Below are 18,347 nucleotides of genomic sequence, written 5' to 3'. Positions count from 1 at the left end.
ACTGTCAAAGTTGATGTGAACCCAGGATCAGTTTGCTATGTTTATCAACCATGAATACTATATTTATTTTCTTGATTGAAAGTCTGTCCCTTTAATTTGCAAGTAGTGACAATATTATTTGTGCCTTTACTTTGAAATGCTGTGTTCTGTGTTGCACAACTCTATGTATGGTTGATACAGTGATACCATAAAATAAGGAGTCTCAGACGATGAAATTCAGCAGGACAAACTATTGCTTTACACGAGGACAAATACAGGAACTGATATATTGGTTTTAGAGAAGCAGAGCTCAGGTTTAAAAACACAAGCCATGAGTTAGCCCGAAAGAGCTAACATAAAATTTACCTTTTTAACTATTTTTAAGTGTTCAGTTCAGTGGCATTAAGTACCACATTGTTGTGCTACCATTGCCACCAACATCCACAGAACTCCTTATTTTGCAAAACTGAAAATCTGCATCCGTTAGGTAATAACTCCCCACCTCCCTTCTCCCCCCAACCCCTGGCAACCACTACTGTACTTTCTGTTTCTATGAATTTGACTCTTCTAGGTACCTCATGTAAGTGGAATCATACAGTAGTTAACTTTTTGTGACTGGCTCCTTTCATTTAGCATAATGTCCTCAAGGTTCATCCATGTGGTAGCAGGTGTCAGAATTTCCTTCCTTTTTAAGACTGAATAATATTCCATTATATGTATAAACCACATTTTATTTAGCCATTCATCAGTTAATGAACTCTTGGGTTGCTTCTACCATTTGGTTATTGTGAATAATGCTGCTATGAACATGAGTGTACAAATATGTCTTCGAGTTCCTACTTTGAGTTCTTTTGAGTATATACCCAGAAGTGGAAGTGTCAAATCATATGATAATTCTATTTTAAAAATTTTGAGAAATCTGTACATTGTTTCCCATAGTGATGGAGAGCTACTTTTTAAGTCATCTGACATCGAAATGCATTTATTCATTCATTCCTTCACTCTCATTCTTTCAACAAACATTACTGAGGACTTGCTTTATGTAATGACTGTGCGAGGCCCTGTGGAGTTTATAAATAAAACTAATTTGGTGGTACAAAAGAGACCTATAAAATAAATATATGAGGTATCAGAAGAGAGAGAGACAGTCATTGCTAAGCCAGAGCAAGACTTGAATTTAGGGGTTCAACACAATTTTAAAAAAATTTTGTCAGAAGTGAAGTTTGGAAGCATAGAAAAAGGAACATCACAGAGCTAACTATCAAGAGTCCTATTGAAATATGGCTCAGCGATGGACTTCTAGTATTAGAGTCATGGGAGAGGCAATCCCAAGAAGGGCAGAGTATGTCTAAAAAACTAAGCAGAGGAGCGCTTTTTTTCTCATTCAACTAATTCTCTTGGTTCCAATTATTTTCTCCTTAAGCTGTGCTCTGATTGCAATTTGGCTTCTCTGCTTACAAAGGGAAAATGCTTTCAGTCATGCCAACCTCAGCATTGTGGTCTTTGAGAGCTTAAATTTCTCATCCTTAAATTAATTAGGCATCCTGGTTTTGAACATTGGACTTATTAAGCTCTAATTAATGTCAATGCAATTCTAAAATATTTTGCCGCTCTTGATGTGCTAGCTAAATCAGATTTCTAAACCTTTTAGATCATAGACCAGAGCCAGTGCATAGATGTCTCTGAACAATAGTTTTCTTATCTGAAAATGGAGATTAAAGACAGTGCCTGCCTTATAGAGTTGTTGTAATGCTTAAATAAATTTTTAGAAAGTGTTTAGAATGGTGCCTCATACATGATAAACACCCTGTAAGTGTTGAATCTTGTTATTAATGGGAAATTACCGTATGAGATTACTTGGTAGACAAAATCTGACCTCAGAGAACACATATGCTTCTTTTCTGTTGGAATCTGCGTAACATTTACTCTCAAAGTGCAGGCAAAATTGTGAAGGATTTATCTCCTATTGTCTTTCTTCCTCTTCTTTTGGTGCTTCTTTCTCTACTTCCAAGCATGGCACACCCTCAGGATTTTCTATCACGGCAAGGCAAAGCTGGCATCCTTGCAGTAAGTACCCTAAGCTCAAGCCTTCACACAACCCAGCTTGCAACTTCCTAGGGACTGGCAGAGTTACTGTGCCCATCATGAAACATTTATTAATACCAGTAAAGTCACAGCTATGTCTTACACATGCGTGCATTTTAACCTTCCCAGAAATTTATTGCCAACATCCAAAGGAATGCTCTCAGATTGTAGAATGTAAATGGCTGAGATTAGCGAATAAGAAAAAAACTTTTGGGTCATATGAGGCCTATTTGGTTCCCTTCCGCCCATGTCTATTGTTCTTCTCTACTGTCCCTTTAAAAAATTCTGGGCCTATTACAGCAAGAAAACTGCTCTTGTGTAAACTCAAGGGGTTTTATGAGATTTGGAGGATTTTGAGTGAGACTAGGGAAATTCTTGGGCTAAATTAAGGGTTTCAGGTGTAGGTGAGTTGCTGAATAATTATAAGGTAGTTTGGGGGTGGGGGCAGAAGAGTAATATGGAATGGAGATGATCTGAGCCTAGATCAGACACTGTTTCTTTTGGAGCTAACTAGGCTGGTTCAGAGGACCTGAAGCAAAGGAATGGACTAGCCACCATTGAATTTGCTACTTTCTAATTATGAGTCAATATATGACACCCAAACTAGCATGTAGTCCAGAGAATCACTAAATATGGTTAAATGCTTGGTAAATAGAGCTCACAAAGAAAAAGTGAGTGACTAATTTAACCTGAGATAAGTAATAACATACCCTGTGTTATTTTTTTTAAGTTTTAAATTTTTTTATGGTGACATTGGTTAATGAAATCCAATAAGTTTCAGCTGTACATTTTAACAGTAAGGTATATATATTTACATTGTGTGTACACCTCTCATAGTTAGATTTCTTTCTGTCACCACATATTTGACCCCTTCTACCCCATCTACCTCTCTCGTCCCGCCCCCTCCCCTTTGGTAACCACTAGTCTATTGTCCATGTCCATGCGTCTCTGTTTGTCCTGTTCATTTGTACCCTGTGTTATTTTACTGAAGGTGGTTGTATTAGGGTTCTCCAGATAAACAGAACTGATAGGACAAATAGATAAAAGGAGATTTATTATAGGAATTTGCTCACGGGATTATGGAGGCCGAGAAATTCCACGATCTGCTGTCTGCAAGGTGAAGAACCAGTAAAGCTTATGGTGAAATTCAGTCCAAGTCCAAAGGCCCATAAGTTGGGGAGCTTCTGGGGTGTGTCCAGTTCCAAGTCTGAAGGCCTGAGAACCAGGAGCAGTGATGTCCAGGGGCTGGAAAAGATGAATGTCCCAGCACGAGCAGAAAAAGCAAATGTACCTTTTGCCTTTTTGTTCTGTTCAGGCTCTCAGTGGATGAGAGCTGCTCACCTGCATTGGTGAGGGCGATCTTCTTTACCATTCTACTAATTCAAATGCTAATTAATCTATTCCGGAAACAATGTTTTGCCAGCTGGGCATCCTTAGCCCAGTTAAGTTGATATATGAAATTAATCATCACAGTGGTGATCAATTACTTCTAATGGCACTGAGGATTTTTATTAAATATCAAAGAAAAGTTTCTGAAGGTTCTGGTTGTCTCACTGTGATATCATTTACTGAGTTTGGAGACTCTGGACTGCTTTTAAAAATTGAGGTGGAGGGCTAGGATGTAGTTTATATAGGATGGCTTGGGTGTGGCCATGGCAAACATTGAAATAGGATGAATGATACACAAATGAGCTTTTCATTAGTCGCTTTTACCTTTTCACTCTATTTTAATTCACCATGAAAACAAATTAGTCTGTGTTAACCTAAACTCATCCACTGTATTGGTCATTTATGTCAACATGTAGTAACAAAATTTTCAGAAAGTTCTTGCCCTTAACACTGGTTATTATGGTAACTGGGCTTCTTTGAGATGTCTAAAAACAGATCAGGATGGATTCAACTATGGGACATTTTGAATCTGAAAGTGAAAGATAAAAATTACATATCAAGGATAGCTGCAACTTTTGTGATCAAAACTACTTTTTACACAAATGGAATTTGGCTTTAAGGCTAAGATTAAGTCTCTAGGACTTAAATTGGGTTATAAGAGCTCTTAGATCCTTGTGTAACAGATATTCCAAATTAGGTATGACCACAAACGGTTACTCTAATAAATGAACGCCAGACCATTTCCGAGGAATGCGGAAGGCTTTCTATGTGGAAGCCACCTGGAGAGGAGTGAAAAATTCAGTGTTCACACAGGTCGAGGCCACCAACCTCACTTACCTTCCACTCACTTTTCCCTTGAGGTTCTGAGTGAGTGGAACCCTTTTCTGGATGGGTGTAAATATAAAAGCCAGAGGAGAAAGAGCAGAAGAAATTAAATGAGGAAATTATTTGAACAGGGTGTCAGACCGGAACCAGCTATCTCAGTAAGCTAGCAAGCTTTTGTAGGATCAGAAACTCAGAAACCTATACTTTTCAACTTGGCTTTTTCTTTTCTTGCTTTTGGTACTTCCCATGTTTACTAGTGAAGCTTCTTTCTTCTTTTAAAACTTATAGACAATTTCATCTTTGCTACAGGGAACAAGGGAAAGGGAATTTTAAATTTGTCCATGTTTTGGCCAGCGTTTAATGGGAGAATTACTAAGAACGTCAAGAGACGTGCTGGGTTTTTTGTCTTGTATTGTTTTATTTATTTATTTTTTCCCATTTCTTTTTTCTCATTGAAATGAACATCGGGCAAGTCATTTAAAGTATAGAATCATTGTGCAAAACCGAGAATGTATACAGTATCATATACAACTGCTCTCATAAAGTTGCCAAAGATGATAAAGTTACCAAATCTCATTATCCTATAGCTCATTAAACATTTGATTGATCTTTTCAGAACACGTTCTTGGTTAGGAGCATCTAGCATAGTCATCTAGTATTATTTCAATTGATGATTAAAAACGAGTCTTTTGTGGTAGGAAGTTCTTCCTGTTATTTATTTTTTAAGCCTCCTTCCCAACCACAGTGGTATAGTTCTGCTTATTTAGGAAGCATGTGTACAATTTTTCCATTACTGTGTTCAGTATCAATTATCCACTTGCACACAGCTCTGTGTGGGTGAGTTGCAGAGTTGCGAATGTCCTTAAGAAAATGAATTCTGAATTTTAAGTTTTCTTTGATCATGTTCCCATTTTAGCTGGCTACCTGGGGTGAAGAAAAACTCAAAAGACATCTGATACCGCTTTTAACTTTTAGTTTGAGTCATGCAGATTAGATTTAACTCTAACAGAAATAGAAGACATAAACCCCGAAGTGTATGTGTTGGTCCAAATTTATAGGTCCTAGACAAGAAGCCTGGCTTTTTCTTTTTCCCAAAAAAATTCATAGAGAATTCATTTTTTATTCTTGCTGCTCGAAATCTCAGGTACTGCTAAGCCTAAGTCTACCACCACGCAATAGGACAAAATGACGTCCTATTAGATTCTTGGCAAAATCTTTTTTAACCTCTCCCCTCAGTGTCTCCCTAACCCCTCTCAACCCCTGCTTTCCCCTCAGCTTTACGAAGATATGCTCGTCAGCTTCAGCATGATGTAATGAGCTGGGCCCCTGCCAGCCTCTTAGCTTTATTTTCTTTCATCATAGAGACTATTTCTCAAGATCCTGTTTGTGATTAATTAACCTTGGTGGTTAGGATAACAAAAGGTGAAGCAGTTCAGGCAGCATGTGGGGAATTTCCTGTACAGATTGTTTCTTTCTTTTTGGTGGAAAAAACAAACTCTTAGATGGCATATATTAGCTCATAATTAATCATGAGCCAGGTTTGCTATCCATCAACCTGACCCTACCAGAATGTTTTGATTTAAAAGAGTTAGCTCTCTAAGAAGAGAGTAGGTATTTCATCCTTGCCTCTGTCTGGACCTAAAAGGAATTAAGCCAATGAGAAATAAACCTATTTTGAATAAAAACATCTTGGATAAAACATTCTAGATCTGGCTTTGTATCCAAAGAATTAAAAGTAAGATCCTGAATAAACATTTGTATATTCGTGTTCAAAGCAGCATTATTCACAATAGTCAAATAGGAAGCAAACCAAGTGTCTGTTGATGGATGAGTGGATAAACAAAATGATATGTACACACAGTGGAGTATTATTTAGCCTTACAAAGGAAGGAAATTTTGACACATGCTACAACGTGGATGAAACTTTAGGACATTATGCTAAGCGAAAGAAGCAAGTCTCAAAAAGACAACTAGTATATGATTCCACTTATGTGAGGGACCTGGAGTAGTCAAATTTCTGGAGACAGAAAGTAGAATGGTGATCGCCAGGGGCTGGCAAGAAAAGAGAATGAAGAGTTGTTTATTGGCTGGCTATTGAATTTTAGTCTTGCGTTGGCACCACTCCATCCATCCCTGCTTCAAGACTTAAGGACACTTGCCTCAGCTTCTGGGAGTACTGCTGGCTGACACGCCACAATCCTGCAATCACCAGCCCTCAGCTGTCAGTCCTTTGTGGGAATTGCCCTCTGCTGAAGAAAGCCATCTCACCCAGCATCGCACCCACCCAGGGCAGCCTGCATGCAATGAGATGTCGATGCAGGGGCAAAAAAGGCCCGGCCCTCTCACCCCACTTACAGACAGCTTTGAAGGGTGAGGCCAGCTTCAGAGCTCCCCAGCAGTTAGCTGAGATCTCGTTGTGACTGTATCACAACTTCTCCCTCTGTCCAATCGTGCTGCCTTCACTTCCCCACCAGATGTTGATGCCGAGAGCTCTCTCTAATCAACTTCCTTCATGCTAGGCTCTAGCGGTGAGGGTCTGAATCATATCAGCTAAGATACCAGAGCCAGCAGACATAGGAGCTGAGGTTGAGGTGAATCCACAATGGGTCGTGGAGGAGGGGAGGCATGAGTATCACTTGCAGCCTTGAGGTCAACTGCAATGGTAGAGGCTGTGACTCATCCCACTAATCCCCTCCTGAGTTCTCCCTCTAAAAGGGTGGCCCACTGAATGAGCCAGTCCCTGAGAGTCTGTAGAGGCATGGGTCCAAACAGAGCAAGACGCGGATTCTGACAGACACAGAGATGTGCCATTCTACTTCAGGGAAGGACTTGCTGCTTAGCTCTGAGGAGCGAGCTCAGCAGATGGCCTCCAGCCGTCAGCTCCTTCAGGGTTGGCCACATCGAAGATCATGGCCTTCCCTAAAAGGATGAGGGCATATAAAGGGATGGCTGTGTTGTCCTAAGAGTTTCCTGCCAAGTAGGCGAAATGTTTGTGTCCTCCCCAAATTCATATGGCATCTGAAATTCGAAATAGAAAGGAACAAAGTAGGAGGAGACCGGGACCAAAGTGATGTTAGTGGCTGTGCTCTGGAGGAAAAATTCCCAAGCTGCTGCTGAATAATGAAAACTTGTCCCGTGTTCTTCCTTTTCTAAATTTTAGTTGTCAACTCTTCTTCGATGCCGCAAAATACCTCCAGCATCCTTTCATTAACAACTTCTCTCTTGCCCCTTTTTTCTTTTGCTAATATGGTTTCTGCTAGCCATAGGACATTTCTGTTACTTGCAATCAAAATTTTGTAAACAAAACATTGCAAACAGCCAAGTTTAACCTTGAAAGAGGCATATATGACAGCAGCTCTTTTGGGAATAGTTGTCATTTCTTCTGAGGCATCTTTAAAAGATCACTTTTGTCAGCAGTTAGCTACCGTGGTTTGCATTTTATTTTTTATTTATTTTATTTATTTATTTTTTAAAGAAACTACCCAAGGCCTGTGTTATAAATAAAAAAGAGAGATGTAGATTTATGGTGATAGCTATCACTTCAAATATCAGAGAGGTAGAATTTGGGTACATTTCCACTATAAGACTGGCCAAGAAAAAAAAACTGACCAGTGGAAATTTTATTTACTCTTCTCTCCTGTCTGATAAAGAAGTGGGAGGGCAGCAAGAAAGACAGAGAGAGGAGAAACAGTTCAGGCAATCTACAAACTGAATAATTGTATTGGGATGGAGAAGCGTCAAAATGAGAAAATGCTAGAGATATTTTTAGCTAAAGAGTCCCAATATTCAGGAGACAGCCATCATTGGATGCTATCAGACTTAGCTGGAGGTTTAAATGATAAACTAATAAAAGTGGTTTTGATAAGAAAGACTTAGAGAAACACTTCCAGATACCTGAGCGGTATGATCAGTACAGGGAGAAAACAAGAGTCGTTGTGGATCTTTAATCTCTGGGGAGCTGAAAGAAAAGGGTAAATTGCTCTTATTCATTTGGAGTGGACCAGGTGAGGTCATCAGATCCTTCAGTGTCCTATGAATCATCCTTGGTGTTTCTTAAAGTTTTGTGTCCCTAATCATTTAAACTGCTCTTCCGACGTGTGTTACTACTACCAGCACAGTGCCTGCTCTGTCAGCTCATTCCTCTTCTGCTCCCCCCAAACCCCCAACGAGAGGGGAGGGCCGCTGGAAACCATTATAAGTCAGTTCTGGAAGCACAGACCACAGCTCTGGGAAACTCACACCCTTCAGAAAAACTATTAAAGAATCATAACACGCTCACGAGTGCGGCAAACCTAACAATCTGTCACCTAAAACGTGCTAATCATGTGGAACAGTAGCAATCAGATGCATGGCTGCCTCTTGTGAAATGGAAACGTGACACCTCAGTGGCTGCCAGGTGGTGCTTAAATAAACTGGGACACTTCACCTTGAAAGTTTTGGTAGGTGCTGGGAGGCTGTGTCCCGTAGAAACAGAAATAAATGATTAAAAAAGTCATAGCCTCTGCATAGGAATAGCCTAGTTCCATGTCATACAATGTCATGGCCTAATGCTGTTGAGCACTTGGGTTATAGCCAGTGTGACAGAGGAATTGAAGTTGTAATTTTACTTAAATTTTATTAATTTCAATTTTTAAAAATTGAGATGAAGTTCACACAACATAAAATTAACCATTGTGAAATGAACAATTTCTTGGCATTTGGTACATTCGCAACATTGTGCAACCACCATCTATCCAGTTCCAAAACTTTTTTATCACCCCAAAAGGAGACCCAGTACCCATTAAACAATTGCTCCCCATTTCTTCCTCCCTTAGCCCCTGGCAACCACTAATCTATGTTTCATTTCCATGGATTTACCTATTTTGGACATTTCATCTAAATTGAATCATACAATATGTGAGCTTTTGTGTCTGGCTTCTTTTACTTTGCATAATGTAATTAATTTCCATTTTACGTTTAAAAACTAATACGTGATTCTATTATTGAAAAACTTTTAAGAATGTTTGAGCCTTGGATATATGAATCTACTTTTTCAACTCTAAGTTTTGAAATTTAAATACAGAGCAATTATTCCAATTCAAATTTATCATCCCAGTCAAGATGTGCTGTAAGTGTAAAATTACACTTACACCAGATTTCAAAGACTTAGTATGAAAAAAATAATGTAAAAGATTTTATTTATCCTTTTAAAACATATATTGATGACATGTTGTAATGATAATATTTCAGACATATTAGGCTTAATAAAATGTATTACTAAAATTAATTTCAACTGTTTTCTTTCTACTTTTTTTCTACTGTGGCTACTAGAGAATTTTAAATTATGCATGAGGCTCACATTATATTTCTACCGGACAGTGCTGGTCTAACTCTAACTAGAGTTAAAACCTAACTCTAGCTAGACACTAATTCAAAAAAATTTATTTTGAGCACCTCCTATGAACTTTTATATTTTTTGCTCCTTTGTGGAAAAGTTGGTTAGAAATAATATGTTTGCCAATTTTATTGACCTTTCCTTAGAGTTTAGCCTAGACCAGAAATTGTTTATGGGTTAGGTTGAAGGAGTTCAATCAAACTTTCCTCTTCTCCTGCCAGATACTGTTGCTCATGTAGAGTCAGAATTACTAGGAAAAATCATATGGTACAATCATTAAAATGTTTTAAATCGGGGGAAAATAGGAGATATATATCGGCCTTTCCACTTTTTAACTCATAATTTAGTGGTATATGATCAGTTTTGGATAAATCCAAAGTATACCCCTTTCTGCTACTGGGAACGAAACGATAAACACTGGCTTATATACATTTATTCATCAGCATATTGAGTGAGCGTTGTGTGCTGTGCACTATGATAGCTGTTGAGAATTTAGGTGCAAAAAACAAACAAAAAACCCCACAAAAAACACAAACAAATGAGGTTGCTGCCTTCATTGAGGTTACATTCCAATGAAAGGAGACAGAAACAAATTAACAAGACCATCAGATTCTGACAAGTTCTATGAAGAAAATAAATATAGTGAAAAATAAGTTCTATGAAAAAAAAAATAGTAACTTTATCAATTGGTGAGGAGTGGTGTGTGTGGGGGTCTCTATTTTAAGTAACTTAGCCAGGCGATCTCTCTGAGAAGATGCCATTTGAGTTGACATTTGAAAAATAAAGAATCAGCCATACAAAAAGAGCCATGGGCAGAACATCGTAGATGTGAGGCACAGTAGAAGCAAAGGCATTGAGATGGGAAGAGAGTTCAATGTGTTTGAGGAACAGAAAGGAAGCCACATGGTTAGAACGAGCAAAAGGGAAAGGGGTAAGAGGAGGGGTTGGAAAGCAGAAGCCAGTAGGTCATATTAAGGAATCTAAGTTTTATTTTAAGGGTAATGGGGAGCCATTGGTGGTTTTAGAGCATATGAGTAGCCAGATGCATTTTTCATACAGATGATCCAGGAGTAGCTTCAATGGACAATTGACCCTGTTCTCTAATTGCCAGAAAGAAGACCTAAGAACTGATTAGTTTTGATAGATGTCCTCCAATATTCAACAGTATTTTAGTCAGTAATCCCATGTACCAGGTCACCTTGTACATTTTGCATGGGTCTTGTTTTCATGAGGGACTATGGGACCTCCCAGGAGATAACTCATCAAAAGGAAAGACAAGGTCAGTCAGGCAAGTTAGATTCCTAACAAGGCTTATATTTGGCTGGATGGATGATTTTCGAGGACAGTGGGATACATGTCACTCAGATAAATTCTTAGGACCAGTCCTTATGGACTCGCCGTGCCTGAGTTTTATGTGGCTTTGGCAATAAGTAAGAATACAGGGATTGTTTAATGAAAACCTCTTTTTGATCCCCAAGCCACGTTTTTGTGGCATCTCCTCAACATGGAGGAACACATTGTGGCTGGAGGCATTCCCCTCTACTGAACATCATCACTGAACATCAAACGGCTTTGGCACCTTGTACTCCTTGGTACACAAAAGGAGGCAGCAATGGCTGGTAGGAAAAGTGGTACTCAATGATACAAGATGGAGATGTCTTTTGGCTAAAGTGGAAGTCTACCGAGATAGTCATAAATAGCAGAAATAGCAGCATGCCTGGTTGATGTAAAGTTGCCCAGAACAGGAGACGAGGACAAGTCCACAGACGTGGTAGTTGACTAGACTTGTTTCTGAACATGTGTGACTCCCTCTTGGGCACTCCCAGAAATTCTGGCAGGGAGTAAATTTTGCAGAAGCCTGGAGTTCTATATTAAAATGGCAGACGAGGGCATGGCGAGCTGTCTTGGGTTGGGTTCCCCAAGACATGTATGCTGAGGCAAGTTGTCAAGAGCAGGTAGTTTATTTGGGAGATGATCCCAGGAACCAACAGCTTGGGGAGAGGGAAAGGGAGATGCAGGAAGGAAGACAGCCAATAAAGGGTGTGTGCCAACCAAGTTACTGCTATGAGCGACTGGAGCTCAGCACCCCAGGGGAGCTCTGGGAGATTGTGGGGGACATGCTTCACGTATCTCAGTGGAGGGAGAGGAAGCTGGGATACTCATCTACCAACTCCCATCCATCTGGGACTCCTGACCTGTCCTGCTTGCTGGCCATGTGTGCTTTCACAGCTAGAACAAAGCCCTCATTCAGAGTCACAGGTGTAGCAACCTTTGGTGTGTAGAGATGAGAGTCAAAGGGCTCTGGGCAGGGCCCCAGCAGGGTCTACTACACCATGCTCTGCACATAGAGGGTTTTATCATATTTATCTTTGTGTTAGTCTCATTTCTGGCCCTATTTTAGTCTTGACTTTTGTTTTTTTTTCCTTCCTTTTCTCCTACTTACAATTTTTGCTACCTGGCTATGTTTTATGTATTGTAAGCTGCCTTAAATCTTTTTTTTTTTTTTTTTTTGGAACACATCAGGGTATAAATAAATAAACACTAGTGAGGTTTAACATTTTCCCTTCATTTATTGACCATTTTTTTCTCTTTCTGTGAACTTCTTGGAACAGAGCCTTTATTCACGTGTGCTTAGCACTTTTACTGGGCACAATGAAAGCATTTAGTTATTGTTCTGTAGAATGACACATAGTACAAAGATATGTAGACTGTTTATAAACTAATTCTGACCAGATGCAGACAGAGAGGTACAGGACTTACCCATTTCTTGAACCCGGTGCTTAGAACAGTGCCTGCCACATAGTAGGTTCTCAATAAGTATTTGTTAAATGAAGAAGTGAGACTTATAGGAGCTATATACAGTAAGGCTTCTCATAGACCACCAGTTAGAAATCCACCAACACACTAGAATTGTGTGTTTCATAAGGTCAAGGTTGCCCTGGCAATTACTATCATGTGGATGTACTTATTTTTATGAGCACAAGTTGGGAGGTAGGGACTAAAGATAGATCTAGAGATGGTGTTTTAAAATGTGTACGCAGCAGGCTATGTGCATCTAAGAACGCCCAATGGTGATTCAAATGCAGCCTGTTTATGAACCTAATTTTTGCTTGTAGGTATCCTGGCAAACTGTTCTCAATAACACCCCTATTGAGAAAAGAATTACCAGCAATGTTGGAAACAGGGCTCCCCAGGAGTCGCAGATGCTAGAAATTGAGTGACTGTTTTACATCCCATGAATCAGAAAGAAATTATTTAAGTAGTGTATCACAGGCATGTAGGTACTGGAGTTTTGTGCTGTAATATTGTTCTCTTAAGAGGCAAGCACAGTAGTTTTATTTAATAAAACACTAATAGAAAATAAAAAGTCTAGTCTTTGAAAGACAAATAGGTTACTTCTAGGTGTTCCATTTTCATGTAGATCTTAGCAAAAGAGAAGAGAGATGATTCGGTGCTTCCGTTATTTATGTTGTTTTTTTTTTAATTAAGGTATCATTTATATAATATAAAATTCATCCTTTTAAAGTGAACAATCTAGTGGTGTTTAATATATTCACTATGTTATGCAACCATCGCTACTATTTAATTCCAGAACAGTTCCAACACTTCGAAAAGAAACTCTGTACTCATTAGCAGTCACTCCCCATTATCCCTTTCCAGCTCCCCGAAACACTAATCTACTTTCTGTCTCTAAGGACTTGCCTCTTCTGAATGTTTCATATAAATGCAATCCTACCACATTTGGCCTTTCCTGTCTGGCTTCTTTCACTGACCATGATGATTTCAAAGTTCATTCATGTTGTAGCATGTATCAGTACTTCTTTTTTTTATGGCTGAAGAATATTCCATTAGTGTATGAATACACTACATTTTGTTTATCCATTCATCCCTGAACAGACACTTGGTTTGTTTCTACTTTTTGGCTATTATGAATAATATTGCAATGAACATTGGCATACTAGTATCTGTTCAAGTCCCTGCTTTTAATTCCTTTAGGTATATACCCAGAAGTAGAATCCCCAAGGTCACATGGTAACTCTATGTTTAACTCTTTCAGAAACTGCCTAACTGTTTTCCAAAGTGGTTGCACCATTTTACATTCGCACCAGCAATGTATGAGAGTTTCAATTGCTCCACGTTTTTGCTAATACTTGTTAGTGTGTGTGTGTGTGTGTGTGTGTGTATGAGAGTGTGTGTGTGTGTTTAAATGATAGCCATTCTAATGGGTGCGAAGTGGCATCTCATGGATTAATTACTTCTGTTATTTTTTTGAAAGCTTTAATTTCCCTCTGCCCTATCTGAGCCCAGACATACCTGTCTCGGAGCACCAATCCATTGTTTTTTTCCTCCCATCTTTCCTCTTTCACATACTTTTTTGTTTTGTTTTGTTTTTAGAAGAGTTTTAGGTTCACAGAAAATTGAGCAGATTGTACAGAGTTGTCTGTCCCCCTTCTCCCTACTCCATAACATCATACATTAGTGTGATACATTTGTTACAATTGATGAACCAATATCGGTACAATTGTTACAATTGATGAACCAATATCGGTACTTCTCCCTACTCCATAACATCATACATTAGTGTGATAGATTTGTTACAATTGATGAACCAGTATCGGTACTTTATTATTAACTAAAGTCTCTAGTTTACATTAGGGCTCATTTTTTGTGCTGTACAGTTGTATGGGTTTTGACAAATACATAATGTCACATGAGCACCATTGTAGTGCCACACAGAACAGTTTCATTGCCCCGAAGAGCCTCCATGCTCCACTTATTTATCCGTCCCTCCTTCTCCCAATCTGCTGATCTTATACCGTCTCTTTTTACCGCAATACTTTTGACTCTTTACTATAGTTTTGCCTTTTCTAGAATGTCCTGTAGTTAGAACCATACGTGATTTAGCCTTTTCAGACTGGCTTCTTTCACTTGTTTGTTCACCTGTGGAAGGACACATCTTCGTTGCTATCTGTTCGGGGCAGTTATGAATAAAGCTGCCGTGGACCTTTGGTGACTGAGTGATGGAGAGGTCGACGCCACCGAAAGATTTGTATTACTTACATTCCTGAGAGAAGGAGACACGTCATCCCACACAGGGTCCCAGAGGAGGCATCAGGCTTTGATCAGGAGGCAAAAGCAGGAACTAGGGGAAAAGCTAAGTCAGAACCTTTGTTGGGGGTTCCATGAGAAAGACAAGGCAGGACAGGGTAAACAGTTTCAGACTGGCTAGTTTGAATAATTTCAACGGGCTTTGGGGTATAGGAGCTGTCTCAGTTGTCTGGTACCTGATTCTGGGTTGATTTAGGGCAAAGGAAATATCCATTTGGTGTGTGAGAGTTAGGCAAGCAGGTGGGTGGGGGCGTGCCACTGGATCAGGTGGTCTGCACGTGACTAGACATGCATGCTCCAAGCAAGCTGGCTACCATCCCTAGGAAGTAGCTAACTCTGGTAGGGGTAGTCTTTCCCCTGTCTAAAAGGTCCCCAAGATGTCAAAACATAAGATACAGAAAATTTAAAAAACATGATTAAGATACTGAGTTCCCCTAGAGGAATGGTTTTAGGTTAGGTTCCCCGGGAGCAGAAGATTATATGGAGTTTGAGATACAAATTGCTTATTAGGGAATCGACTCCTCTGAAAGGAAAGGAAAAGCCTAATTGCAAGACGGGCTCAGACAAAGGCTTGGCCAACCCAGAGGGAAGCTCTGGAGTGAACACTGTCCATCAAAATACCCTCAATCAGGTGGCAGTACCAACCTTTACAGCCTTGCCTTGCTCAGTGAGCAGGTGCAGGCTGCCCTGGGAAGGGCATGACTTTGAGCGAGGCAGCTCTCTGTGCCTGGGGCAGACCCCAAAGGAGCTGACAGCTGGGGTTCATCTGCTGACCACAGTCTCCGCAGCTGGACAGCAAGTCCTTCCTTGAAGGTGGATGTGGGCTGGCACATCGCTATGACCACCTCAGGGATTATATTCTAGTTGCCCTCAGTAGTAGCTGGTTTGGTGACACACTATCTGGCTGCCTTTCTTCCCTTGTCACACTTCCCCACTTCCCTACAGGTACTTCCTTCACCTCGCAAGTAAATTACTTGAACCTAAATCCTTGTCTCAGTCCGGGTCGGCTTCTGGGGGAACCAAAACCAAGACATACCCAACTGGCCTTTAGACTGATGCTCCTAGCGGGAGGTATGGTGGTTTCTGGTTATGTATATTTACTTTTCTTGAGTTACCTATACTTAGGGCGACTCAGGTCCTGGTTTGCTCAACACAATTCCTGTTTGATCTGTTAGCCTGACATTCTATTCCACCGGACGTTCGTTTTCGTTTTAAAAGTATCCTGGTTTGAATGATACATTTTAAAATCATCCTACCGCTCTTTGAAGTGAGTGATGTCTAATAAGATACACAGACAGGGAAAAGTGGTTAGTTTTGATCTCGAATGCCTTCAACTCATTGTTTATTTGGATGAATCATCGAATTGTGGAGCTGGAAGCAGTTTTCAGGCCTGGCTAATCCTGTGACTGTCAAACTTTTTTTCTGTTACGACGCACATGGTTGAGCATTCACATGCATAACATTCCCGTGGAATTCCCGATATGCCAGCTGTAACTCCAGTTCTTTTTCCTGCCACTCGGAAAAACATATCGAATGCTGGCAAGAATTAGGTTGTTATAAGGGTAATGCATTATTTAAAAAAAACGATGAATCATTCTCAAGCTTCAGTACTTTAACCATTAGCATCCAATCACTCATGACACTCTTCATGACTGATTGAATTTGAGAACTGCTAATCTCATTCCAAACCCTTGGATGACATAAAAAAAAAAAAGTCATTTAGCTACGTGGTGTCTCCATTTTCTCTCCTGGAAATGGGGATAGCAAAATCTCCTTTCCAGTCTGATTCAGTTATGGTGGAAGGCAAACGAGACAACGAATGTGAAATCTTTGGGAAGTGTAAAACCTCGAATAAATGGGAGCCATTGTGGGGGCTATCTGTACACAGCAAGAGGCAGCTGTATCTGCTGGGAGTTTTCAAGAGCCGTGCCAGGATTTACAAAATAGACCCATTACTGAATTTACACCCATCTAGTGTGCACAGAGATTCTTTGCTCAAGACATTTATGAGTCAAAATTTTACCAGCCCTCCCGGTCATTACACGAATTCTCTTTATGTCTTTGCTAAGGCGTATTAGTCAAGACTCGATGGTTACAAGAGACAGAAATCCAACATGAATTAGCTTGAATCAATCAGCTTACATAACGAATCCATGGGAATGTCCTTGGTGCTGTAGGACATAGGAGCTGGTTGGAGCTGGCCACAGGGATAGCCAGAACTTGAGTATCCCAGGGATAATCTATGCCTATCACCCATGCTGCTCTCTGCATATTGGCTTTATTTTCTCAGAACAGCTTCTTCACTAGGTAGGGGCATGGCTGTTGGATGCTGGGCTCTCATCTTTACACCTTTGTGACTAGAGAGGAAAGAGATCATCTTCTCCTGCCCTGCTCCCTCATATTAGTTAGAAGGACCTTAGGGAAGTACTTTGACTGGCTCACCCATGAACCAAGCGCTGTAGTCCGGGACGTAGTGTATAGACTAAGCCAGTTAAGCCAGACGCCCACACCTCCGATCAATTATCCAAGCGTTTCTCACATACGCGGTGGCTTCAGAGGTTGTTGGGAACTGGCAGCCACCAGGTCTGTGCCTTTCACTTAGGGAAAATAAAGTTTTATACGTTGTCAAACCTTTATTCGTAATGAATCTATTACATTTCCAGGGCTATAAATAGTAAATCCTTTTCTTTTCCTTCCAAATGCAAATATTTTGAATATTTTAATGATTGCTTTCCAAAGCCTGTTTTCAAAATCATTCTTAAAAAGGTTTCTGCCAATGAGTACTCTCACAGACAGATGGTGGTAAGCATTCTTGGATTGTAAACTGTCATTGATATGACTGCTGGTTCTCAATCGAGGGTGATTTTGCCTTCCCAGGAGATAATGGCAGAGTCTGGAGACATTTTTGACTGTCACAACTGGGATGATGCTCATGGCTTCTAGTGGGTAGGAGGACAGGGTCCTGCTAGACATTCTACAATGCACAGATAACAGCTCCCCACAACAAAGAATTATCTGACCTCAGATCTCAATAGCGCTAAGGTTGAGAATCCCAGATCTATAGAAGCAGATATAATCTTTAGTTTTTTGTATAAAGTAGTCTCAACAAGAAGACTTGCCTTGACAAGAAAACTGGAAGCTGGTCTTGATGTATTCAGGTACACCCGAAGTCCTGTTTTCCTAATTTGAGAGGAGGGCAATGACGATGGCACGTAAAAGTTTATCAAGGTGTTCAGCTAATGTATTCTGAAAACTCAATCTTCCAAGCGCTGTTGGACTCTTTGTTTTAAGGGTAGTATTTAAAGCACTTAGCAAAAAGAGGGATAGCTCAAATTACAATTGAATGAGAATTACTAATGTTTGGTTTATTTCTATTTTGACCCTTGGAAAATTAGTAGTCATTTACTGTCATTAAGGAAATTTAACGCATGACAAATAGAATGTAAGAAACCTCCACCAACAAAGTGTGGTCTCGGCAAATGATAAAACAGAAAAGAATCGATCTTTAACTTCTAGCTTCTTTATTTTGCATCTTTCTCCACACCACTCCCTGTCTCCCTTCATCCAACGGTATCAGTTAATGATA

This window comes from Pteropus medius, unplaced genomic scaffold (genome assembly GCF_902729225.1).
Source record: "Pteropus medius unplaced genomic scaffold, Ma_sr-lr_union100, whole genome shotgun sequence".
NCBI classification, from domain to species: domain Eukaryota; kingdom Metazoa; phylum Chordata; class Mammalia; order Chiroptera; family Pteropodidae; genus Pteropus; species Pteropus medius.
This window is presented reverse-complemented; position numbering follows the sequence as displayed.